This window comes from Microchirus variegatus (genome assembly GCF_963457635.1).
Source record: "Microchirus variegatus genome assembly, chromosome: 11".
NCBI classification, from domain to species: domain Eukaryota; kingdom Metazoa; phylum Chordata; class Actinopteri; order Pleuronectiformes; family Soleidae; genus Microchirus; species Microchirus variegatus.
Genome location: NC_139812.1, coordinates 5,996,008 through 6,023,819, shown reverse-complemented (window position 1 = coordinate 6,023,819; position 27,812 = coordinate 5,996,008).

Genomic DNA, 27,812 nt, shown 5'->3' with positions numbered 1-27,812 from the left:
CAGTTCGTATGTGGGAGCGTGAGGTGTGTGTAGTACAGAGAGTGAGAAAGTTGTTGTGTGTACGAGTGAGACGGTGAATGTAGCGAAAGCGAGAGACTGGTCAGCAGGAGTGCTATAAGAGTTTAGAACACAGTCACAGCGGATGTCACAGCTGTTTTGGGGTGAAATAAAACAGTCACTTTCTTCAGCACAAAGTCTGAAGATGCTGCTAGAGATAAAGTGAAGTGGGTTAGACTTTGGTCTGAGAGCCGAACAGGTGCAGTTAACACGACAACAGTATGAAAAAGAAATAAATAAAGTAAATGAATCAGTTAAACCCTGTTGATTTCTTCGCATGGAGCCGACATTAAAACTATTTTGGTTGAGTACATTTCTGTCAGTCAGCACTGCGGTCAAGCCAGCCATCTCTCGATTTCAAGTGCGCCTTTATTGCCAACTTTATTTCAAAAATGTGTGGAAACTTCCGTTTTTCAAAAATAAAAGTGGGTATTGTGTAAAAAAAACTATTTTAAAATATGAGTGTTAAAATTTGTTTTGTATTTTTAAAATAAATAAATAAAGTGGTGTGTCTCATTAAACAAGTCCGATCCTGTACTGATTTTGAGCCAGCAGGTGAAATTACCTGGACGTTATTGAGCTTTAATGCTCATATTTACTGTATTTTTAAAATTCATAAAACTTTTAGAAAAGCATTAAAATGTGTGTCTCATAGAGCAAGTGTAACTCTACTGTCCTACACTGATTGTGTCCCACTCGGTGACCTGGAAGCAATTGAGCTTCAAAGCTTATATTTACTGTATTTTGTTTATTAAAAATTCATAAAAAATAAAAAAAACATTACAATGTGATGAAAAGAGGTGTGTCTCATACAGCAAGTGTAGTTCTACTGTCCAACACTGATTTTTAGCCAATAGGAGGTCATGAGGTAATATTAACATTTATTAATTAGAAATTAACAAAATAATTACCTCTAATAAATTACAATGTAAATAAAACACTTGCTTAATGAGACACACCTCTTTATTTATTTTTTTCAAAAAACAAACAAAAAAAATGTATTCATACATTCATAAACCACATTTTATTTTGAAAACAGGAAGTTTCTACACCTTGCAGTAAGCTAGCAAATGCGTTGACTTTCCCAGTTGTCACAAAGTATTTGCAATAGTGTTGGCAGTAAGGACGCACTTGAAATGTTGGAGCGGCTGGCTTGAATACATGAAATTGAGAGACGGCTGTCAAGCTGAGTGACAGCGGCTGAATAACCTGCCTTCACCAGCTGACAGAAAGGTACTAAACCAAAATAGTTTTAATGTCGGTTCCATGGGAAGAAATAAACCGTGTTTAACTGATTAATTGACTTGATTAATTGAGTGAGTGAGGCAGACGGGAGCAGTCAATATACAGACGGTTCATGTTTAAAACACATAAACAGCAGGAGAAATTGCGGGTACATCGCGAGTTGATATATTAAATGAAATGGAAATGTACATTCAATCTCATAAATCTGCAATTTATTGTTGTTTTTTCTGATACAGGTCACATCCGGGTCACACAACTTGCATTTATCAAAATTGGATTAAACGGGAAACGCTTGTTTTGAACGAATGATACACGGATTATAAAACACACCAAAATATAAATAGCCAACAATACAAAGTGCCATTCTGCACTGCACCTTTCACCTTTGTGGTGCAAATTACGTAGCTTGTAAATGTACAATGTCATTGATATGACACATTACCTGTTGATATTGCACATTGTCAATTTGTAGTTCTTATTCTCGTGTTTTACCCAAGGATTCATGCAGTTCTCTAGTGTTGGGAGTTTTGTTCTCAGACAGATTTACAGTGTTGTAAACCTTCTGGTTTGATCAATCATCCACATCACCATTTGTTTGCCACGCTGGATTCACACAAATGCTATCAGAGCGTTTATAAATTCAAGGGATGTGGATTGGAACATGACGCGGTGTTCAATAGAAGCATCCACTTTAAGGTTGTTCATTATTCTGAAATAAGTATGGTTATAAAGAATGGTGACTTACTAAAAAATTGTGTGTGTGTTACTAAAAAATGTGCCTCAATTTACTTCAGCTTCAGGTTGTTGTATTTTTAGGACAATCCAATCCAATTTATTTTTTATATATTTAAATGTGTCCATAATTTGGGAGCTGCTACAGGGCAGTTTGACTCACAAAAAAGTGAGTGATACACACCAATTACAGGACTAATGACTAAAATAAAGAAATAGAGCTAGACAACAGTCTGATATACATATTGGTTGAGAAAATGTTGAATGGCCCTCGACAATCCTCAAGAACAAATATGTAGCAAGGCAATGAAATTGGATGATAACGAACTTGAGCAACTGAAAGCAGCAAGGGCAACCTGAGAGGAGGAGAGAAGAGAGCAGAGCAGAGAGCAAAGCAGTAATCACATTACTTTCTGTCAACATTTCTTATTCAATCCACTAATTTCAATTTGCTCTTCTCTGCAACTCTGTCAATCACTGCTGGGCTAAAAGTACCAACTGTGTATGTAACTGTAACTATATAATTATGCTTAATGAGATTTGAATGTTTTTAATAAAACATTTGTATCTCTGTTTTTGGGTTGTCTCTGTGTTTAAATATCCTGTGTCAAGGTCCTTTGTGAAGGTTACACACTGCCAAGATACAAAGGTATAAAAATTACTCATCAAGAATATGTGGTGTAAAATAACAATGTTCCCCTTGGGATACCCTTACCCAATTTTCGCCTAGTTTTCAAGCTCCAACCTCCCGCTTGGTCGCTGTGTTCCCTCGCCAATACCATCATTCTAAAATTGGAGGTTCTTCAGGGAGCCAACTAGGGTTAATTCAAAGGTGGAATGAAAGTACAAAATCAACGGGAGACCAAGCTCAAACATTATCAGTGAGATGTCTACAATAAAATTTTTTTCCCTCATCCTCATCCTGGATCTGACATCTTCTGGGCATTAAAATATGTACATTCATTTGGTAAAAGTTCAGAGAAAGCACTGGACTCACCTTGGGCTGTAAAGTCAAAGTCGACTGGTCGACTAATTGGTCGACACGCTCTGGCTCGACCAAAATTGTGATTGGTAGACTAATTATTTTTTTTAATTAATATTTTTTTATGGTGAATTTCATTAGGAAGAAAGTACCAAGTCTAATAGGGGTGTTTTAGAGCACCCGTGTTTCACAGGTAACAGCCTGTCTTCAGAGAACAACCCCCTTGTTTTCCACTATTTTGGTGAAGTCCAGCCCAGTGGGTTGTTGTCGCTCCGTGGCTCATGAGCGACAGACAGATTAGCGTTGCCATTAATTAGAAGTGAATTTTGAGCTTTTCATTTGAGGCTACAGTCAGTCCTCCTGTCACATCCATGTCAAAGACATCAGCAGTGTGGCAGCATTTTTCAAAAGTAGATGAAAAGTGGAACGCAAACTTCGCAAGCGACAGTTTGCTTTTCACAGCTCGACTGCAAACATGGCATATCATTTAAAAACAGTAAGCTAAGGTTGCTCCGTCCGTTTTGAGTATGAACATATCAGAATTATTAGCATATTTCAATGTTTTAGTCTAATAATCGTTGATTGGTTTTATAACTGCAGACGCACCTGCCTGCAACAGTGGCAGCGTCCCGTGGTCTATTTGTGTCTCAGCCGTGAAGCTGAGCTCCTATGTTCAGTCTCGCTCTGTATTCCTCAATACTTATTGTGCTGATATTACTAGTTGACATAGTACATTATTTTCGGATATCATGGGGTTTGGTATTGCGCTGATGAACGTAATGCAAAACGCTGTCAGAGCTGTCAGACTCCGTTGAACTCCAGCCACGGCTGCGGGTCTTTTTAAATTAAAATAGCCACACTTGCAAAGCACCCCCCCCCCCCACCCCCCGGTTAATAATTTTTTTGTTGAAATTTAGTCGACCAAGAGTTTCTTTGGTTGATTACTGCCCTAAACTCACCAACAGTCAACCAAGATTCAGTCACACACACCAGAGCCACCTTGACAAGTCCGATCGGAGTGCACAATCTTTACTTCTTTTCCTGCTCTGCTGTAATAAGTCCTTACTTTGTCTGAGTGAGTGCTTCAATAAGTGCTGTGGTGGCAGGGTAATTGGCCTTGATTTAAAAACCCATTGATTGCTTAAGTGGGAATGCAGTTTGGCAAATGAATGGTTCTTCGTCGAACTTTAATATGGTGGCAAAAGATTCCACTGAGAGTTGTAAAATATAGCAGATATTGGACTCCGAAATGACTGGTCATTGTGATGGGGATAAGTGCACAAACCAGAATTTTGTTGCATTTTATTTTCTTATGGCATCAAATGACACTTTGTCAAAAACAATTAAAAAAATATATAATAATAATATCAAAGTGTAACTTTTGAATTTCCACCACTATCAAGTGTTGTCTCTGAAGGGAGACAAATGTGAGTTTAGTTTTGCATTAAAATCAACTCTGAGAAAATTAACCCTAGAACTAGGGTTAACTATTGCCGGATGATTTTCACCCGAGCAAATAAATGTATGTGATTTTCATAATGCTGCGTTGATCTGAGTGTCATGGGTCTCTGGGTAGCTTCAGCATTGTCTTTGACATCTTTGATGGCATGGGTGTTTTCCTAATCCAAAACACACTTTTTCCTACAGGCACGTTTGGGTGATTTTCACCCAGCAATAGTGATAGAAGGTAAAGTAGTTTTTGGGTGGATTCTACCCAGGGAAAGTGTTAGTGTATAAAATTTGGCAATCTTGCCCCCTTTCAAGGTTGGCAAAATTTGGGACTGCCACATTTACTTTGCCTACTTCAACTTCAGCTTTGCTCCTGTAGCAGAGTTGGTGTCTCTGGCATCCCAGCAAGTGAGTAACACATAGCTACGGTTGATTTACCTTAGCAATTGTTAACACATTTTTTTTTAGCTCTCAGCACTCAGGATTGTGTGTCTGACATGGCTGTCGATGACGACAAAGAGTACAGAGAACTTGTACAGGACTTGGTGGACTGGTCCCTGCAGAACCACCTCCAGATCAACATGGGGAAACCTAAGGAAGTGGTGGTGGATTTCCGCAGGAGACGACACTCTCCTTCATCATCCAGGAAATCGACATTGAGGTGGTAACATCTTACAAATATTGACATTAACAATTAACTGGACTGGTCCGATCCTGCTGCTGCGCTCTACAAGAAGGGTAGTTTGTGGCCTTATATATCCGAGTGTTGCTTACATGGTCAGTGCGCTTAATGTTCAACATGACTCTGTAGCAGAATGTGGCAAATTAATTTATCTTATAGGAGCACAGACACACAGGTGACATTGAACAGTTTGATATTTGTAGCGGTGGGGAATGATGGGCTTCGCCAGATCTTTTGGAGTTTCCAAAATGCAGTCCATGGAAGTGCCCTTCGCCTGGTCAAATCATTCTTACTGGATGCCATCATGGATCCAAGGTATTTAAAGTCTGATACATGTTTAATAGGCTGATTATACACTTCCAGTGGTGGCTGTGGGTTGAAGTTGTTGGTCATGTACTCACTAATGTTCCCAAACCATCAGTAAGACTACAACATCCTCAATGTCTGAAGGTGCGTTGCCGCATGTTGTGCCCCCCTGCAGCTGTTGGACTGTACAACTGTGTATATTCTGCAAACTGTCTATAATGTACATTCTACATTAACTCTAACTTTTTTTTACAGTCTTAATGTTAATATCTTTATATACAGTAGTGTGCAAAGGTTTCAGGCATCACCAGCTCTGTTGTTTTTTTCTGTCTGTCAAATTCTGTGATCATTGGAATTTGGAATGAAGTGATGCGACTCAAAGCTGGTCTTATATATTAGCGAGTTTTCAATGAGTTCAACTCAACGTGTATGTAATGCTCAAGCATGTCTTGAATAAACCTGGTGTAATTGGCGTAAAAACATTTTTTACAGCAGATATTTCTTTAAATGAAATAGTAGGACAAACACAGGATTTACCAGTAACACTAATTAAGGTTCCACTCAACTCCACTCTAGTATCAACAGAGCTGTGTTATTGTTCAAGTGTTATTGTTAAGTGTAAGGGTAGATCACACTGTACAGGTTTTTAAAGAAAAAAAATTAAAATAAACTGCATACATATTTTCTGGGTGTGTTCCAGTAAAGTGAAGTAGAAATAATTATCCTCTATTGTGGTTATAGCATTGCAAAAACAACAAATCTAATGGCAGCCTAAGACTTCTGCAGTACTGTATATTGTACTTTTTTTTTGTTATGCATTCTTATTATTTATTATCTTTACTGTCTTTGCTGCTGGAACAATGTTAATTTCCTGTGGACTATGGGACAAATAAAGGACTATCTTATCTTACCTTTCCACATACCATTCTTGAGAACTTGAGAATACCTTGAAAGACTTTACATGAACTTGGTACACATGTTCTGAGGTCAAAGATCAAGGTTGCTGTGATCTCATGAAACAGATTTTTTCTTCCAATCCTTTCTTCTTTTTCAATTCTTGTAAACGCCCTGGGAATGCCCCTGAGGGAATTTCTGTAAATTCGGTTCAAGTTTTACTCTGATTCACAGATGGTTTGATTAAAATCTGGGGATTGAAGGTCAAAGACCAAGGTTATTGTGTTTGTTCTTTAAAATACAACATCTCAGGAATGACTTCAGGAAGTTCTTCAAATTAGAAACGAACAGTCACTTCCAAGTCAATCTTGGTGGTTTAATGTCAAGGCATACAACTGGCTCTGGTTTCTGTAAGTGGCAACTGTAACTGTCAGTTGTCACAAAATGTTGTGAATCTAAACACCTAAGGCTGGCTTTACACGACAACGCTCCCGGGTGAAACCGACAACATATTTTAGCAGATGTGCCTTTCATTTAGATGGTGACTGTGTTTTTGGGGCTTTATGCTTCACAGTGCCACCTAGCCACCTGGCATGCATACTACATCAAATTTAACACACTTTAGCATCACCGTGTGCATGCAGATTTCCACCCAAAGACGCTCGTCTAAACGCGAAATAAAAAGTTGGAATGCAATGCCACTTTTGTGGTTTGTGTTCAGATCGTTGTCGTGTAAAGCTAGCCTAAGTGTACCTCAGAAAAACGTGTCAGTTTTTAATTTTTTTACCTGCACGCTCAGGTGCTGCCTTGGTTGGAACAGAAGATCTCTTCAGGCCGTGAGAGTGTAGATGCTAGTCTTTGACTTCCTGCAAAGGTAATTACAGTTGTGCAGTAGAGAGGGAAGCAGGTGAAAAACAGATGCTCCTTAACATCAGACAGTCTCTGTTACTCAGATCTTTTCTGTGCTTGACAGAAGACAATGGAAATTAGTAAAAGACAGGAGATTTTGTCTCTCCTGTGCCTTAAAATACGAGATATATTTGATGGTTGTTTGTCTCTAACTCTGTCTGGATATTCCCATTGTGTGTGTGTGTGTGTGCCTGCATGTGGTGCTGAACAGCATGTAGCGAGTGTAACTCTGCAGACTCGTGGAAAAGTATCCAGTGCCGAAAAAGTCACTGCAATCAACCAAACGAAGATGACATTAACCCCCCATTGGGAAACAGGGTTGTGTATGTGTGTGTGCTTAGTTGCACGCACGTCTCTGAGAGTGTGTTTTCTGATCAAGTTAAGCCATCGTTTCTGCATCATTAACCTAAAAAAGTGAAAACCATGCCCCTCCCCCCATGTATATGTTTGTGTATCTATGTGTGTTAGTTTACTGTGTGTGATTCCATGTGTGTGTCAGTGTGTTGCTTTCTGACAGATGCTCTTTTAAGCAAACACTTTAGTTTCTTCTTCCCTTAATTATGTGAGACTTAATGATGCAGAGCCGGGTTGTCTTCATTAAAAACACAAATGCTCTTCCTGCTTCTTCCTCTCTCTCTCTCTGAAGTTGAACTTTTCAAACTTTTTACCACGTTACATCAGAAGGTGTCCATCTACAGAGAGAAAGAGGGTAAGGAAATATCAGATGAGGATGATAGATGAAGGCCATTGTATACTTCCGTGCACAGCGTGTGCAGACCCAATGCGCATGGCACGATTTGTGTCATCAATGCACAGGCCCAGATTTTGGAACCCGCACAAAGAGCGCATTGGATGCGCATGGACAGGGCATGAGTTAACTGAATTTCCACCCCAAAGGTAGGTGGAGTATTAAGCCCTGCTCACCAAGCACAAAAAAACATTTTGACAACAGAAGAATTAGTCGCCAAGGCCTTGACCTGTCGACCCTCAAACCGGCTGCCCCTGCCCGACGGACCTTTCAGCTGATGAGCAGCTTGAACCAGATGTGTTTGAGGGAGCTGTAGCATCGTTTTCTCTCCTTCTTTGGTAGGAATACGTCCTATTTCCAGCATCCAGACTTGTACCACCACCAGATGGTGAAGTCAGATACTACAGGACCCTGGTGTGCAAGTATACCAGGGTCCGTGATATGCGATGCACACTTCGGCACATGTGGCATGTGGGCTGGGCAGAAGTATACAAGGCCTTGTGAAGAAGGGATATAAGAGATGCTGTTCAGCAGTGTTCAAAATTTGTTTTCTTGAATTCTTTTCTTATTAAAAAGTCAATGTCTGTAGCCCAATACTGTAAAGACATGAAATGATCATGAATCATATGCTTGAGATATTGTAGACTACATGAAAATTTACAGTTCCACTACAGAACTGACTGATAAAAACGATATCATGGCTATTTAACGCAGCCATGCTATGACGACCAGGCCCACGTTGAGGACGTACTATGAAGTTATGGAAAACGATGCGCCCTAAACCTTGTGAATTTGATGTAAAAAAAAAATATATATATATGTGAATATATATATATACACATATATATACGTATATGTATATATATAATTTTCCTTTATTTAACTGGGTAAAAAAAAACTCATTATTTAAAACTTGTTTTCCCAGAGTGACCTGGCCAAGACAGCAGCACAAACGCAGAATGGTAACACCAAACACACAAGACACAAGTAAAATACGATCATAAAAATAGACATGGGCCTTTGGATTTGATGAATGAATTTCGTGCAATAAAGGTCAGTTGATTTTTAGGTAAATTTCACCCTTGTTTGTTCAAACACCACCTACTGTTTCATACACCCTGCATTGCTTCAGGTATGTATTCTCGACTGATGCCGGACAAACTTTGAGCCGTCATTACTAGAGATGTTGTGGACTTTCAGGAGACTGTTTATGTAGTTCAGCAAAAGAATGCCAAGAGTGTGCAAAGCAGTTATCAAAGATAAGTGTGGCTACTTTGAGGAATCTAAAAACATTATTATACGTTATTTAAAACGTATGTGTTTACTACATAATGCCATGTGTGTTCATTCATAGTTGTGATGTCTTTAGTGAGAAGAGTACAAAGTTGGAGTACAAATTCAAGTTGTTAGAAATATAAAAACTCAAGTAAAATACAGTTTTTCTGCAGAAATAAGTACAAAAACAAAGTATTATTACTAATTTATTTACAATTAATAAAACAATCATAACATTGAACTGTCATTCAAACTAGCTTCATTGCTATAGGGAAAATGGCAAATCACATGGAGAATGGGAAATGGATAAAAATAAATAAATAAAAACAAGAAAGACAGTCTATAAATAAGATGCTTTTAAACAACATTCTCTGGATGTAGATTTTTGGAATTTGGAATTCTTTAATTGCTTAAACACATATAACACACATCAGATGTAATAAACTTTAATCGCTCTGTACTCTACATCCTCTCTTTGTCACATTTTTTGCTGTATTAGCCTTAAACCTCATCACTGCAGGAACACACAGTCACTACCTAAACATAGTGAAGTTTAATTTAAGAGTATATTGTGAAAAGAAAAAAACCCTTGAGTAAAATAAGCAAGAATTTAGTGGTAATGTCTTCAGTTTTCAAGCAGAACGAGAGAGAACAAAATGATGCAGAGAGAGAGTAACTGTGTGATAGAGAGGGGTGTAGACAAGACCTGCCACTGTGATAAATGAGATGGTGAAACCGCTGGAGTCTCCTCCTCAGGGAAAGGATTCAGTATAGTCCAGGTACTTTAGAATACACACGTATTCTTTATAATTCACTTTTAACACCCTGGTGTTATTTTTTCAACATGTTTGAGGTTGGAAAAGTGATTCATCATTTTGTTAAACTGGGATGTTAAGCAACTTAATATTAGACTGGAATTAAATGTGCACATTGTCCTGACATAAAAGTATTAGTATAGTAAAAACGTAATTGTCTCTGTTACTGAGATAGAAAAAAAATGTAGTTTTGATTAAGGTAAAATCATAAAACCTTTATGAGATAGTTCGGGTTTTTTTAAGCCCCTGTTCTGAGAAACATTTTAAGATGTGGACGTTCACATTCACTGAAATAAATGACTGCCAATGTGTACAATATCTTAGAATATTGACCGCTTTTTGCCCCAGTTAGACCGGCTTTTATGTCTCGAAACTATAGTTTGTTAACCCTTAAAAAACCCTTTTTCCGATTACTCTTTTAAAATGTACAGTATACAAAATGCTTCTTTGATGTTTCAAATCTGATTACATTTGGAAAATGTCTAAATATGTCACAGTTCAGAGTTCAATTGGATCATTTTTATGAACAAAAATAAAATAAAAACAGATCTTTGCCACGTGAGCATTAAATGTTAACCAATCACTCTCCCACACCAAAGTCCATAGAGAAAATCAGCATTTTTAACTTAAGGGGATAAAGGAGCTGTTGGTCTACTGCTGCCTTTGTTGGGAAGTTTGAGTTACTTAAATAAATCCCAATGAAGGATTACAAACACTGCACTCATAAAATAAAATGTTCATACTGATGGATTCAGCAGTGGATCAACACCTCCCGTGCAGTGATATAACATTTCTAATTTTGTCTTTGTAGAGTGGAGTAAAAACTTTTCCATCTCAGTCTGACCACATCTGAGAGCCACTACACATGCGCTGCCCAGTCCCATTTAACACTAATCAATCAATAATTAAAAGTAATCAATATATTAATTTCAATGTGTTAAAATGTTCATACATGTTCAAATTCAATTATTTTATGTTTAAAAATGTAGTAATAATTCATACACCGAAAGTAATACACTACAATCTTGTGGTAAAAAAAAAATATGGCCAAAGCATTTTCATTTTCTGACCCTTTTAAAATAACATCAACAAAATAAATGAGAGATGTGATGAATGAGGGGGGACATCTCCTTCGCTCCTCTCCTTTGTTTCCCCTCCTCTGATGTGACCTGTTTGTTAACAAGAGCCTGCCTCTCATTAAACTGCACTAATCTAACTTTTAATGAAGCTGTCGGCAGGAATGACTGGTCACTAACACTCGCATATCCTCAGAAAAACACTCAGGGGATGAAGCCTGCAATGGAGCACAGTCTCATTAGTTTCATAGATAGTGTTGTGGATAATGCCAACAGTGTTGCCATGGACACGACCTGACATCATCAGCTGCTGGAGGTCACCTGTTAAGAAGTTTTCTCATAATTGACTTTGTCTTGTTGAGGGTATTGTTTCTGCACACGTGAAAACCCTTGTCATCCTGATACACATCCTGGAGAGGACACAAATGTGAAATGCCATTTCTGGGATATGGTGTCATAGTTAGTAATGGTTTATTATTTGTGTCCAGCCATGGCAAAACCGGTCACAAGTCTACTTAGGGACATTTGGAGTCGTTTACAGATTCAGAAAGTGTGATTTCTAAGCTTTCCAACAATGTCAAACACATGTCCATCTCATCATTTTTGAAGAAGATGTGGCCATTTGAATGTAGGCACTCCTCAAACTGCTTTAGGGAGAATTTTAGCCTCAAAGATGTACACCTTCTGGGAGCCAAGAGACAGAATCATCACATTTACATAGCACAACCCCCTACTGGTCTAAGCTGTCAGTGAAACCACACCTCTCTGTATGAGCACAGACACTATTGTTGTGAGCTACACTGCTACACAGAACAATATATATACAATACATGAAAAAACTGGACATAATATCCTCTTAAGATTTGAAAAGAAATAGCCTAAAAAAAAGGGGGGGGGTGGCTTATTCTGTTATCATTTGTGTAGTCATACAGTGGTATGCAAAAATTGTACATTTTCATGATTTTACTTTATAAGTCATTGGTTGCTTAAATAAGAAATATCAGTAAAATACATAGGAGACAAACACAGTGATATTTGAGAAGTGAAATAAAGTTTATATGATTCACAGAAAGTGTGCAAGAATTATTCAAACAAACTTAGGCATATGCATACATTTTATTGATTTCAATACTTTTAGCACTAATTATTCGAACTCTTCTCTGAAGAGTGGCAACATGGGAGCCTCAAAACAACTCTCAAATTACATAAAAACAATGATTGTTCAACATCATGGTTTAGGGGAAGGATACAGAAAGCTATGTCAGAGATTTAAGCTCTCAGTTTCTGTGAGGAACATTGTGAGGAATTGGAAGACCACAGGCACAGTTCTAGTTAAGGCCTGAAGTGGCAGACCAAGAAAAATCTCAGATAAGCAGAGGCGAAGGATGGTGAGAACAGTCACAGTCAACTCACAGACCAGCTCCAAAGACCTACAACATCATCTTGCTGCAGATGGTGTCACTGTGCATCCTTCAACTATTCAGCACACTTTACACAAGGAGATGCTGTATGGAAGAATACTGCAGGAAAAGGCTTTTCTCTGCACCTGCCACAAACAGATTCGCTTGAGGTATGGTAAAGCACATTTGGACAAGCCAGCTTCATTTTGGAATAAGGTGCTGTGGACTGATGACACTAAAATAGAGTTATTCGGGCAAAACAAGGGGGGTTATGCATGGCAGAAAAAGAACACAACATTCCAAGAAAAAAACACTTGCTAGTGTGGCACTGTGTGTGTTTTAAGACAGATAAGTATTTGAAAAAGTATTAACCGTGTTTATTGTTTAACAGGCTAGGTTAATGCTAATCGCCGGTAAATGCTAACGCCACATTCTGAGTGTATGTCGCCCCAGTCATGTTGGTTAAAGGACCATTCCACGAAGTTATGATAAATAGAGTTGGTGGTAGCCAGTGTTTAAAACGTTAATTGTAATCTGAACTTAACAGTAACTGACTGTGGGTTAAAGGCTAGTTTTGTTAAATAAGTAAGTTCATAAGCATTATTCATACAGGATTAAAAACTGCAAAAGCAGGAACAGTAAGAGGGTAATAAGACAAGGTCATAGATTATTCAGCCTGGAGTAATGTGGAATTAGTAATTTGTTATTGTCATGTGTTTCATTCATGTTATTTGAATGTATGCAATACTCACCTGTGTAAATATGTTTAAAGGGTAATTTGACATTGAAAAAGCTAAGGTCACTTGCTAAATACTTCCTTGTTGTCTATGTAAGAGTAAGCAAACACATATGTGAGTATTTAACAGTGGTATTAACTCAAAGCAGTAGTGAGAGCAATAGTGAGTAAAGTACCAAGAGTAGCATTCTATTTAGTGTATACTGTTATTGATAATAATTGTTTAAGAGTAGGGCTGTCAAAATGAAACGCAAGATGATTAATTTGTGGAATAAACGCGTTAATTTTTTTAACGCATTAACGCACTTTCTCACTTTCATCGCGCTACGGGTAGACGTGCAGTTTATGAACAGGCAAGGCGGCGGGCAACTGCTTGGGGCCCCGAGTCGATAGGGGGGCTCCCGACACTCAGAGCCTAAATGCATCAGTGACCAGCTGCATCCCCGTCTCCCTTGATTTGCAATGACATCTCAGTAGGAAACCTCCCTAAAGGGGCCCCACGTCACCTCACATTAACCCGTTTGAAGCTGAAGGAAAATGAAGAGGAGTTATCAATCAGGTAGTTAGAAGAGGAAGAAAAAAAGAGGATGAAGAAGAGAGAAAGAAAGACAGTTGTAAGTGGCGCTACTGGCGCAGATAATGATATAATCATAACATTAACAGTCACTGTCTAACGAACAGGGACACAGACAGCAGCTAACATTAGCGTCAGAATGCTAGCTGGGGCTAACGCTAACTAGTAGAAGCAGTGCTTCAAAGTGCTGATGAGGAATTTCCTGCTGTGGGTTTAGTACCACAATAAAACTATTTAACTTTTTTACTAAGTTTGTATAGGTTTTTAAAAGTTATTTACAGTATTTTATTGTTCTTTACATTTATATTTTCACATTCTTTATTTATCTCTCCGTTCCTACAACAATATAAAGAGAAAATTAGATTTTTTTGGGCATATTTACGAATGGTAATTAATCGTGATTAATCGTGATTAATCCACAGCTACCCTGTGATTAATCTGATTAATTATTGACTTTTGACAACCCTATTTAAGCGGTATAAGAGGATATCAGTAGCTGACGCTAGTAGAAGTAGAAGCCAGTATGTGATGAACGAGTTAAGTGTACATGCTACAGCCCCTGACCTGAACTGTTTCCATATTTCCTACAGGAAATAAATGTGTTAAACCAAGAGTGAGCCTCTTCTCATTTTTAAAAGTGTAACACTACCTACAGTAACATTTGGTGGTGGTTCCATCATGCTGTGGGGCTGTGTGGCCAGTGCAGGGACTGGGAATCTTGTTTTAGTTGGGGTCACATGGGTTCCACTCAATATCAGCAGATTCTGGAGAACAATGTCCAGGAATCAGTGACAAAGTTGAAGTTGTGCCGGGGCTGGATCTTTCAACAAGACAATGACCCTAAACACTGCTCAAAATCTACTAAGGCATTCATGCAGAGGAACAAATACAACACTCTGGAATGTTCTCAGTCCCCAGACCTGAATATTATTGAACATTTGTGGTGTGATTTAAAGCGGACTGTCCATGCTCAGAAACCATCAAACCTGACTGAACTGGAGATGTTTTGTAAAGAAGAATGGTCCAAAATACCTTCCGCCAGAATCCAGACTCTAATTGGAAGCTCTAGGAGGCGTTTAGAGGCTGTTATTTCTGCAAAAGGAGGATGCACAACATTTTTCTTTTGTGGTGCCTAAACTTATGCACATGCCTAATTCTGTTTAAATAATTCTTGCACACTTTCTGTAAATCATATAAACTTTATTTCACTTCTCAAATATTACTGTGTTTTTCTCCAATAACTGAAATTTCTTATCCAAATGACCAATGATTTATAAAGGAAAATCATGAACATTTACAGAGGTGCCCAATTTTTTGCATACCACTGTATATATGTCATGTCTGTTACGTGTCAGTACTCATATCTGTACCATGTCACGGCGCACGTGGTTATAGCAGGCAAATTATGCAAATTAGGCGATGACATCATGTAGCGACTGTTAGCAAAGCCAATAGTGACTTTCCTTACTGAGTAGTTGGCAACACTGGCCTACCTAAGTGAAGCTACTGTTCTCAGTTGAAACACAAGCCTGGCTCAGGGATTCACTGCTCCAAATCATACCATACTGTACCAAACCGAACCGAACCGAAAATTTCCATCACAAATTTTACTGTAATGGAAATACAACACATGGCTCCACACTCAGTCACAGTGCAAGGCCTTATAACAGAAAGTTAAAGAGCCCATATTATACCCTATTAACCCAAGTTAAACTAGTTCCTGGTGCCCTAATGAACATGTCTGTGTCATGCTTTAGTCAAAATATCATAAGGATGAAGCACAATAGCAGTTCAATAACTCTGCCAAAACAGCTTTTTTCAGAATGCTCGGTTTTGTGCCTGGTCATTTACATGTTAATGAGACCCAGGTAAACACACACCCACTGCTTCCAGGGGAGTGTCGATCTAACTTAAGCCCAATTTATACTTCTGTGTAAAGTGCTCTGCGTAGGTTACGCAGAGACTCTGCGTTGACGCAGAGCCTGTCGAAGAGCCTCTGCGTCGTCTACGACTGCACAAAATATTTTTTAAGTGTCCGTCACTCCGTCAAGGGACAACGGAGACAGCAAGAGCTGCGATTGGTCCTCAGGACAGGCCGAGTTAAGCTGCTCTATGTCGGCTCACAGTGAGCACCGAGCGTCCACAGACACGGAGCTGATCCCCGCCGATAACGCCACTGCCAAACTATAAATGCGTCATATCTTAACACACACAGCACATTCTAAATGGCCAATTTCTCGCCTCAAATTATCTTAAAACTGCGTTCCGTCACACAGAAAAGTGAGAAACGGCTACTGTTTCAACAACAACAGTCTTTCTCTCTCTTTCTTTCTCGGACGCCATTGCTCACTGTAGCCTGAAGCAGAACAACCTTGCACAGCGACCCCTACTGATCGGGCGGGAAATTGCAGCGCGTGTTGTCACCACGACGCAGAAGTATAAAGGCTCGAGGCGTCTCCGTGGTGACGCAGACGGATAACGCATACGTAGTCGGAGAAGTATAATGTGGCCTTTACTATCCGCAGCCATACTGTCACCAATTATCACCTATTGTCAGGCACCGTCGTCACAACCCCCACTCCATATACCCCATAGTAATGTCCGTTTACCCGTTGTTACTGCGTTTCACCCTTAATGCATAGAGTGACCACGATTTTGGCTTCTCGCGATCATAAAAACATTAGAATCGAAGAAAAACGATTAATGCGCCGCGCGTCGTGTATGTAAATTCCTATGCTAGAAAAAGACCTTGAATGCACCAGTGTTACGGCAGCTGCAAGTGTGACGTGTGTGGATCAATAATGAGGAGAGAACGTGGAAACACGACAGAAAGGCAACCTTTGGTTGAGAAGAAATGTAGGACAACATCTACATCTTTCTGCAGTGCTTTCAAACGCATGCTCTTCATATTATTGATCCACACATGTCACTCACAAACTGCAGGCACGTAACTGGTGCGTTCAATGTGTTTTTCGAGCATAGGAAATTACATACACGATCAACAACAAAGGGCTTGTGAAGCTTGTGAACATTTCATGTTTTTCATAAATAAAATATATCCACTGGACACACAAGTCCTCTGAGGCTAGAAGTTTGTGTAAAACACTGTGCTCCGCTGTGCAGCCACTCTTCCTCCCTCACCTGCACTCTTGTATTTCACAGGGAAAAGGAGGAGCTACGGTGGAGCTGTACTCTGCCTGGCGGGGTGCCAACATTCACACTGAAATGTGTCGCTATTTCGTAACTGCAAGGGGGGTTTAAACATTGCATGTTTTATCGCCTATACTTACACTAAGTGGAACCACTAAAACATGACTGAGTCTTGTTTTTTCACATTTTGGGACTGGTATGGTCCCCTGAGTCCCAAATATCAGTACTAAAATTATTAAAAAGTTGATTTTGCACAATATGGGCCCTTTAAATAAAAAGACAAGATTTTTTCTTTTTTTTAATTAATACAAACACCAAACATCACTGCTATGCATATAAATATTAGTAATTCATCTCATGTGGCAGAACTGTGCTTCAGTTCAGTTGTCATTTATCGCTCCACATTTTCAACAAAAGAAAAAAATAATATTACACGATCCAGTTGATGATCTGAAGACAGATTAGTACAATTTTCATATCTGTACCATGTCACGGCGCACGTGGTTATAGCAGGCAAATTATGCAAATTAGGCGATGACATCATGTAGCGACTGTTAGCAAAGCCAATAGTGACTTTCCTTACTGAGTAGTTGGCAACACTGGCCTACCTAAGTGAAGCTACTGTTCTCAGTTGAAACACAAGCCTGGCTCAGGGATTCACTGCTCCAAATCATACCATACTGTACCAAACCGAACCGAACCGAAAATTTCCATCACAAATTTTACTGTAATGGAAATACAACACATGGCTCCACACTCAGTCACAGTGCAAGGCCTTATAACAGAAAGTTAAAGAGCCCATATTATACCCTATTAACCCAAGTTAAACTAGTTCCTGGTGCCCTAATGAACATGTCTGTGTCATGCTTTAGTCAAAATATCATAAGGATGAAGCACAATAGCAGTTCAATAACTCTGCCAAAACAGCTTTTTTCAGAATGCTCGGTTTTGTGCCTGGTCATTTACATGTTAATGAGACCCAGGTAAACACACACCCACTGCTTCCAGGGGAGTGTCGATCTAACTTAAGCCCAATTTATACTTCTGTGTAAAGTGCTCTGCGTAGGTTACGCAGAGACTCTGCGTTGGCGCAGAGCCTGTCGAAGAGCCTCTGCGTCGTCTACGACTGCACAAAATATTTTTTAAGTGTCCGTCACTCCGTCAAGGGACAACGGAGACAGCAAGAGCTGCGATTGGTCCTCAGGACAGGCCGAGTTAAGCTGCTCTATGTCGGCTCACAGTGAGCACCGAGCGTCCACAGACACGGAGCTGATCCCCGCCGATAACGCCACTGCCAAACTATAAATGCGTCATATCTTAACACACACAGCACATTCTAAATGGCCAATTTCTCGCCTCAAATTATCTTAAAACTGCGTTCCGTCACACAGAAAAGTGAGAAACGGCTACTGTTTCAACAACAACAGTCTTTCTCTCTCTTTCTTTCTCGGACGCCATTGCTCACTGTAGCCTGAAGCAGAACAACCTTGCACAGCGACCCCTACTGATCGGGCGGGAAATTGCAGCGCGTGTTGTCACCACGACGCAGAAGTATAAAGGCTCGAGGCGTCTCCGTGGTGACGCAGACGGATAACGCATACGTAGTCGGAGAAGTATAATGTGGCCTTTACTATCCGCAGCCATACTGTCACCAATTATCACCTATTGTCAGGCACCGTCGTCACAACCCCCACTCCATATACCCCATAGTAATGTCCGTTTACCCGTTGTTACTGCGTTTCACCCTTAATGCATAGAGTGACCACGATTTTGGCTTCTCGCGATCATAAAAACATTAGAATCGAAGAAAAACGATTAATGCGCCGCGCGTCGTGTATGTAAATTCCTATGCTAGAAAAAGACCTTGAATGCACCAGTGTTACGGCAGCTGCAAGTGTGACGTGTGTGGATCAATAATGAGGAGAGAACGTGGAAACACGACAGAAAGGCAACCTTTGGTTGAGAAGAAATGTAGGACAACATCTACATCTTTCTGCAGTGCTTTCAAACGCATGCTCTTCATATTATTGATCCACACATGTCACTCACAAACTGCAGGCACGTAACTGGTGCGTTCAATGTGTTTTTCGAGCATAGGAAATTACATACACGATCAACAACAAAGGGCTTGTGAAGCTTGTGAACATTTCATGTTTTTCATAAATAAAATATATCCACTGGACACACAAGTCCTCTGAGGCTAGAAGTTTGTGTAAAACACTGTGCTCCGCTGTGCAGCCACTCTTCCTCCCTCACCTGCACTCTTGTATTTCACAGGGAAAAGGAGGAGCTACGGTGGAGCTGTACTCTGCCTGGCGGGGTGCCAACATTCACACTGAAATGTGTCGCTATTTCGTAACTGCAAGGGGGGTTTAAACATTGCATGTTTTATCGCCTATACTTACACTAAGTGGAACCACTAAAACATGACTGAGTCTTGTTTTTTCACATTTTGGGACTGGTATGGTCCCCTGAGTCCCAAATATCAGTACTAAAATTATTAAAAAGTTGATTTTGCACAATATGGGCCCTTTAAATAAAAAGACAAGATTTTTTCTTTTTTTTAATTAATACAAACACCAAACATCACTGCTATGCATATAAATATTAGTAATTCATCTCATGTGGCAGAACTGTGCTTCAGTTCAGTTGTCATTTATCGCTCCACATTTTCAACAAAAGAAAAAAATAATATTACACGATCCAGTTGATGATCTGAAGACAGATTAGTACAATTTTCTTCTATACAAGGATATTTTCAATGAGAGGATTCATTTTTCTTGTCAGTGATGAATATCTTGTTTTTGGACTGAAGCTCATTCATTTCCACCTCCCATCAATGGAGTGAGTCAAGAACAGATTTCGATATGCGCCTTCCAACAATCTGGTCCCCCGCTGTCTATTCATCTCGAGTAATTTCCTCACCTCACTAAGTTCATAATTATATGTCGGCGCAGCCATTATTAGTGCTTCAAAACAAACAACAGAGCCCCTGCAGCTGCGAAGCCAGCCATGACTGTCTAAATACTCTTCCTCTCCCCTTTATTAGCTCGCTTATTATCATTTCAGCCATCAGGGCTTTTTCAACATCCAAGCTGCCACTGAGAAACTGATGAAATTTAATATCCACAAGATTATTCAAAGTAAGTTTGACATTGTAATCATTATAATTAAAGCGTCTGTGAGGACTGTGTTAACAGAATTAAATATTCAACTTTTAACACATTTTGACATTAGACTCTTGCAAAGTAATATCTGCTTGGAAGATGGTTTGCATCCTGAAAGTGGGGAAAGCTAATTGGTAAAGTCAAGTTAATTTTAGGGATGCACGATATAGAACTTTTCGGGCATAACCAAAAGTGATGTATATGTTTTCAACTGTAGACCTCATTTATTAGTCTTTTATGTATTGAAATTACAATAATATTTTGCAGACTCATGTCCCATGACAGGGGTAGGAGCAAACACTGGGCCTCTTATTTGATCTGATCTTCAGATTTTAAAGAAGGCCCTGACACTCCTTTTTTAAAAATGGTGACTATAGCCCTACCATCCTGAGTATTGTTCTTAGTTAAAGTAGTTCAATTGGAAGGAAATCAAAAAGCTTAAAATGGCCAGAAACACCTGGAGTCTCAACATCTACCGGTGATGAGCTGGTGCTCAGCTAACATTAGCACTGCTACTTCTCTATTTCACTACTACAATACTGCTCAGCAGAATATGGTTGCCGAGGTATTTGTGTAATTCTACTGTGTAGAGTGAGGGTAATGCCTACAGATGCCCCCATGCAGCCAGTATGCATGTGACATATAAGAGCCATAAAAGATAATACACGATGTAAAACATAGAGAAGACACCAAATCTCACCATGTTTGAAGTCATTTGCCTTGAAGTCAAGGGCTGCATAATGTAAAAAACTAAAGGTAAACATTTTCAAAAGTTGTTCAAAAGCTTATCGGTCTGGGGTGAATTTATGTCACATTTTAGAGCTGAAACAGAAGACAAAATCAGTTTTAATTGGTATAATTGTTCAGCTTATATGGTATTGAATATTATACAAAAATAAACAGATATAATTGTTTATGTTAGCAATAAGGTTCATATTATTAATGTATTAAGTAGTTGATAAAGGGTCAATTACTTGTTGCTAGTATGAGTGTATATCGATATATGTGTGTATTTGTATGTTTTGTGCTTCTTTGGCTTCCTTTTGCATCGTCTTTTGTCTTTTATCTGTACACTTTTTCATAATTTTTTTTTTTAATTTCTAATAAAGAATTAATTCATGTAAAATCTGTTTTGACTAGTTCGAAGACTATTTTATTTAAGTTGTTTAAGACTTTTAATGTCAAATAATTATATTGTTCTCCTGTAAAATCTTAATCAACTTTTGTTTTGATTTCAAATGTAGAGATCATAAACAGTTCTTTTTCTTTACAATTAAAATAATGAACAGTTTTTTTTGTGACATCACAAATAGACTGGAAACAAAAAGAACAAAAATGTACAATCATTCCTATTTGTTTATTCATTCATTTAGTATTTATGTTACCGCGTCTGGTCCTCGTTCAAATTAAGACAACAGTCAAAATATTGCACGCTGCCCCTAGTTGTAAAAACGAAAAATTCCAGGCTAACAGCTATGCTAACCGCCAGAAGATGAAAGTGCTTCTCTCCTTGGAGTGTATCCCAATTTAACACATTGCCACTGGTCATAAACCCCTTAAAACCAAGGATGAAACCGTTTTTTTTTTTTAAACTAGAAATGGGCCATGGCATCCGTATTGTCACATTAAAGGACCACCCACCTGTTTAATAGTAATTCCTACGACATGGCATCGCATTTCCGCTGAGCCCAGTGACTCTACCATGGATACCACTCAGTCATGCCAGGAATCAGTTGAACCAGCTTTTGAAAGGGGGCACTGGACCATGTGTGCAGAGTTTGTGTCGACATATGACTGTCTGGCTCCTTTGTGGAGTGTCTCGCTGGGTGCAGCGAGGTGTGGTTTGTGACCCACGCTTCATTATCTGCCTTGTAACAGTCAACAGCGCGTGGTGAGCTGTGACACTTGGCATGGCCAATCCCGTCCACCCTTGTTGGCAGGGCAGACAGCCCGTAAACAGCGGTAGAGGAGGAGGAATCTGAGACGTTGCAGGGACGGAGGGACTGGCTCAATGTCTCCTATAGTCGGGATGTGAGGATACTTCCAGTGGTTAATTTGATCCGGCACCTCTTAATTTTGGCCTCCCTGTGTTCCGGTGCATCTAAGGGCAGACCAATTACTTCTCATAAAAAAAAAAAAAAAAATGTTTAAAATAAAATAATAATATATTAATTTACAGAACAAATCCCAAGATGTCATGTTGTTTATTAAGATTTAACGTAATTTGAGTTGAGTCGGAGATCTGTTGACGCACCGAAAAGCTGGGCCAACGAACCAGTGCTTTCACTTTTGAAATGCGCCACATCTGAGGAGCGGTTACCAACGCAAACATGTCAAAAAGACAGTCACATTTACTGTCTTTTTTCAAAAAGAAGAAATAGTTGCATGACACTTCAAAACGAGGCAGAAAAGCCTCCACCAGCAGCGACGAGGGCAGCTGCAGAGATCATATTGATGGTCAAAACCGACTGCAGCAGGAGGCTAGCGCCACAACAGCTAGCCGGGTTCACGGACAGCTATCCAAGCCGGGGCAGGAGGCTGGCACCGTGGCAGCAGCTGGTCAGCTTCACCCCCAGCCGGAGCAGGAGCCAGCTACAGCGCTAGCAGTCAGCCAGGTGGACCACCAACAGCTGGAGCAACAGGCGGATATCCTGGCATCAGCTAGCCCAGTACTACAACAGCCGGAGCAAGAGGCGGGAACCGCGACATCAGCTAGCTTACAGCAGGAAGATTCAGTAGGAGAGGAGAACGCATTGAGCGGATAGGAGTGTGGGACGTCCAGCGACAGGTCAGGGATGGGATGCACAACTGTTTGGACAGCAGCTCAGTTCAAAGTGAAGCAGAATTAATACCCCTGGCTCCTTATGGGAAATCAATAAGTTTATTGAGGAGTTTAAGGTGCTTTACGCACAGTACCGGCCTGAGGACGCAGGTGCGCTGTATGGAGAGACTGATGTTGAGTCACTGTGTCAGCGCTTCAACATTGCCAACCCGCGCGCAGTCATACGGGCATACAGAAAGTACAGAGACTCAGATGGAAAAGACACCCCCGATGAGATGATGGAGTTACTTGTTGCATCAACAGCATTCCCATTGCAAGTGCTGAATGTGAGTGCGGATTTTCTCAAATGAACTTGATTTGCACTCCCAACCGTACCTCTGCTCACATCCACCATATCATCTTTACTCTTCCTAAATCTTGTTGGACCCCCCCTGGCTAAATTCAATCCAGTCCCGTACGTGAAGTCGTGGGTGGCCAAAGGACACAGAACTGCCACAGACACACGCAGTGAAACCCGAAAAAAAAGAGGTAGAGGAGAACCCGAACATGCTCGTGATGTGGGGTGTTTTGGACAACTAAATATGGTGAGCATAATACTGTCTATTCATAGGCCGACGTGCCAATATTTGAATAAAAATAAATCAATAATGAAAGATATGTGTGATTTATTAAAAGCTCTTTTTATTTTATTTTTACACGTTACTTTGGATAAAAGCTTCTGCCAAATACCTAAACATAGCCTACCTAAACGTTAACGTTAAACCTGTACAAAAATGAATTTCTGACTGTATACTGTAAGTCCCACCTGTGATGATGTGGGCATTTGAATGTGCTGTGCGGAGTATAGCCTAAAATAATTTTAAATTATAGTCAAAACATTTATACCATGGATATTATTTGAAATTGAGGATTGTAAGTCCCACAGCGTGGCAAGTGGGCATTTCCATGTTGTTTTCAGCATGTTTTCTGTATACATTCCGGGACCTATGCCCATCTCGTCATCCCTGTGGTGTCATATGTACTTTGCTTTCCGGCACCGTATGATTTACAAATTAAGAACTGGATACTTCTCAAAAGGATCTATGAGTCTACATCTTTGTGGCAAGGTTTGAGTGTGGAGTGTGTCACTAAATGCTTCACCTGAGGAGTCAAAGAAACAGCAAAGTATCAGCGAGAGAGAGAGAGAGATAATAGAAGAAACCTGCAGTAAACTTGTATGGAAAGATATTGTTTTCTTAAATTAAAATCAAATGGAAAATGCTGGATGAAATGAACAGACAGCTACCAACTACCTGATAAACATTGTCACACCTCCAGACAGTGGTTGAATTCTAAGTCATAGGCCCCTCCTCGCCTGAGGCGGTGGAGGGGCCTTGGTGTTGATCCAAGTCACCTGCCTGCTTCTTGTTCGTACTGGCCACATTGCCTACCTCTCTGTGTACCTGCCTGACTGTTGCCTTTCTTTGCTCCTGACCAAATCTCCCAATTGGATGCTGTCCACCATTACATGAGACACCGCTTCACTTGCCACTTTCACCAAACCACGTGGGATTCCAGGATTCTCCATTATTTTGTTCAACCAGAGCATCAGAATGGAGAAGAAAAGTGATTTAAAAGACTTTGAACGTGTTGGTCAGAGTGAAACTAATAATATATTGGGATTTTCAAACAGAACCATCTCTAGTTTTGAAAAAGAGAACATATCAAGGGGACAGCAGCAGTTGGAGGTCAGAGGTCAAAGGAGGATGACCAGACTGGTTCAAAATAATAACCTCATGTAATCACTCCTTTCAACCAATTTAAGCATCATTAGCCCTGTTTCCAATGATAGGAACGCTTTGATTCGGTACAGTACATGTTTTTTTTGTTTCCATCAAGAATAGTACCAAAATAACTGGACCAAAAGGTTCCATTTATCGTGCCCTTCCCTTGGGGTATCAGTGAAATGGTATGGTATGGCATGGGTGGAGCTAGACCCATGAAAGTCATGTTATTGGGCAACAGAAAAGCATTGCTTCCTTGTGACTGGTATTTCTTCAATGCTCGCGGTCTATTCTCATCCAAAACTTGACCTCGTGTTGGACAAACAGCCACAAATAAAAAAAAAAACAAGTTGCTCTATTGTTGTCCTTTACCTTGTTGCCTGTTGTGTTGTGTTCGATGTCGTTGTTGTTGCACTGCTACAGTGTCACAAAAACAGTAAAAATGTGAGATAACATACGAAATGATGATGACAGAAAGAGGGAGGAAGGCAAGTACAGCTGATTGGAGAGCTGACATGTGTTTGAAGAGACACTCACTCAAGAGGATCCACTCCTCCCAGGCCAATCAAATCCTGGAGCAAATCCTCTTCCTGAGTCAATTGCCTAATCAAGCAGAAGGACTGAAGGACAATGACTCTTCGTCGGTCAATTACCCAACTGCTACTACTTCCTCATCCTGTGTTCATTTCTCTAATCGTGAGCAAATATAGCTGCTCTTCTGGGGTCAGTTTGGTGATGATCTGCATGTATAAATGTGGTTCTCAGATTGTCAGTCAGACCTGTGTCTTTCACTCACCTAGGGAACAGCCAATAAATACACATAGAGCTGTGTCTCCCGCAGAAATAAGGTCAATCTGTGGTGGTATCAATCGCAAATTATTCCTTTGAACATAATGTGCATGAATCACAACTAGTACACCGAATGTGCGCCCTGCCCTGAGTGATTCAGAAGCTTAAACTGTCAGAATCAGCCTCAGCAAATCAAAAAATAATTGTTATATTGCAGGTTTCAACATGCAGAAGTGGAAACTATGAAAGTTGGTGAGATCCTTTGAGGATAATAAAATCTTGAACGAAATAATCACTGAAACATTTGTCTTTATTTATGTATTTGTAACAAGCACGTTTTTAACATTGTGTATTGACTTGAAATACAATAACGTTACTATACATTTATTGCTTTGTTTCTGAATTGTCGAGTGTCGTTTAACTGTGTCCGTTCTTGTCCTCCTCTCATCACAGTGGCAGCTGAGCTGCAGCTTTGCTGAGTCTCTGCACTTTCTTCTCATTACAGGCAAAGTTTGTGCTTACTAGGAAAATCTGTTAGACATTGATGTGAGTTTATGTTTAACTCGGAGGAAACACTGGGATTCCATCACTGAGTGACTGACCGTTTTGCAGGGAAGAGCCACTTTTGTCCCGTCTGCTGCCTCCTGTCAAACTCAAGTCATCTCAGCTGAACTCTGAGATGAACGAATCCTTTCAGGAAGTGATTCAGTTTAGTTCACCGAAACTATTTGTTGTTTCATAATTGACACAACACTACAACCAGTTAAAGGATAAAAATCTAAATAAGGTGTTGGACGAGAAACGTTCTTCAACTTCTTCCTACTCCTTCTGAACATTGAGTGTTTTTGTTTGGTTGTTGAGTACCTTACTCAGGGCTACCACAGCCTTTTGACCTTTTGTCAAACGGGTAGCCCATGGTTAAGAGGAAAGAAACTAAGGTTGCCTGTTCAATCCTGGGAGGGGCCAAGAGCTGGGGTGCCCCTGATTAAGGCACCCAGTCCCACATTGCTGCCCAGACCCAGTTATGTGCTGCCAGATGCTCTTGCCCCCCTGTGTGTTCATTACTAGTGTATAATATGGATTGGTTAAATGCAGAGGTCTAATTCACACTAATGGCTGTTGCAAATGACGATATCTAATTCCTTTGGGGATTTGAACTAGCAACTCTCTGCTTAGAAGCCTAGTTCTCTCTCCTATTGGCCATTGGCATCCTCAATAAGTTTAAGCTTCTTCTTCTTTTGTGTTTTTCATCAACTGGCATATGCAATGTTGCATTACTGCCTTCTTCTCTTTCTTTACCCTCTCATTTGGCATGTTTCCACGATGCGAGTCAAGGCGAGACGGGACCATTGTGGAAAATCTACCCCTTACCTTCCCCTCATGCTTTGTTTTTTCAAAATAAAAGCCTTTGATTAAAGAAAATCATTCTGGAATGGTGAGATGTACAAATGGGACTTAGTGAGCGTCAGACTTTGAGTAAGATGAATGGCAGTGCATTAGAGTTGTGTTTACTAATGGTATGGTACAAAGAAGACGAGATTAGGGCTTTTATTTCCTTCTCCAAATGCAAATGGTGCTTTTGTGCATGTCATACTCCCTTTACTGCCAGCCCAGAAAAAGGTAACTGTAATGACTTTAATCAGCACTGGGCTGTTGCTGTGTTAAGAGGTGTTACTGTTATTTCACATAAATTATACCATAGTTGCAGTCACATTGCTTTGACTGTTGGAGTTTATGTGTACACTGGATGTAATTATTTGATTATCTTCAATTTTGCTTTTATTTCAACATTGCTGCATTTATGCTGCATGTATAATTCACCATGTTCAAATGAAAGAAATAATAAGATTCAAAGTGCACAGAAAGTCAACTTCAACCAACATTCAGCCAACATGTCTTGTTGTTCCTCCATAGACAAGGGGGTCATCATACCCTCAATTCGTATTTTGGCTTTTTTAACTTTGTATATCTAGTAAAAGTCATTCAGTACAGCTGAGATACATATGACTACAGGCCTGTGTATGCTGTTCTACTGAATTACAGCAGAGGAAAACAGGTCAGATAGATGGAAATTGCATTCATATACTGCTGTTTTCAATGGAAAATCATCCCAACAGTAACTTATCTACTGCTCTTATACATGTATGGTCTCATGTGTTCAAAACTTTGAAATATGTCCTATGTTGATATTTTACCCTTCTGAGGCTATTAACTTATTCTTATTTCACGAAAAAAGTATCCATTGCATTCACTGATATGTCTTAAAATTGAAATGTGATCT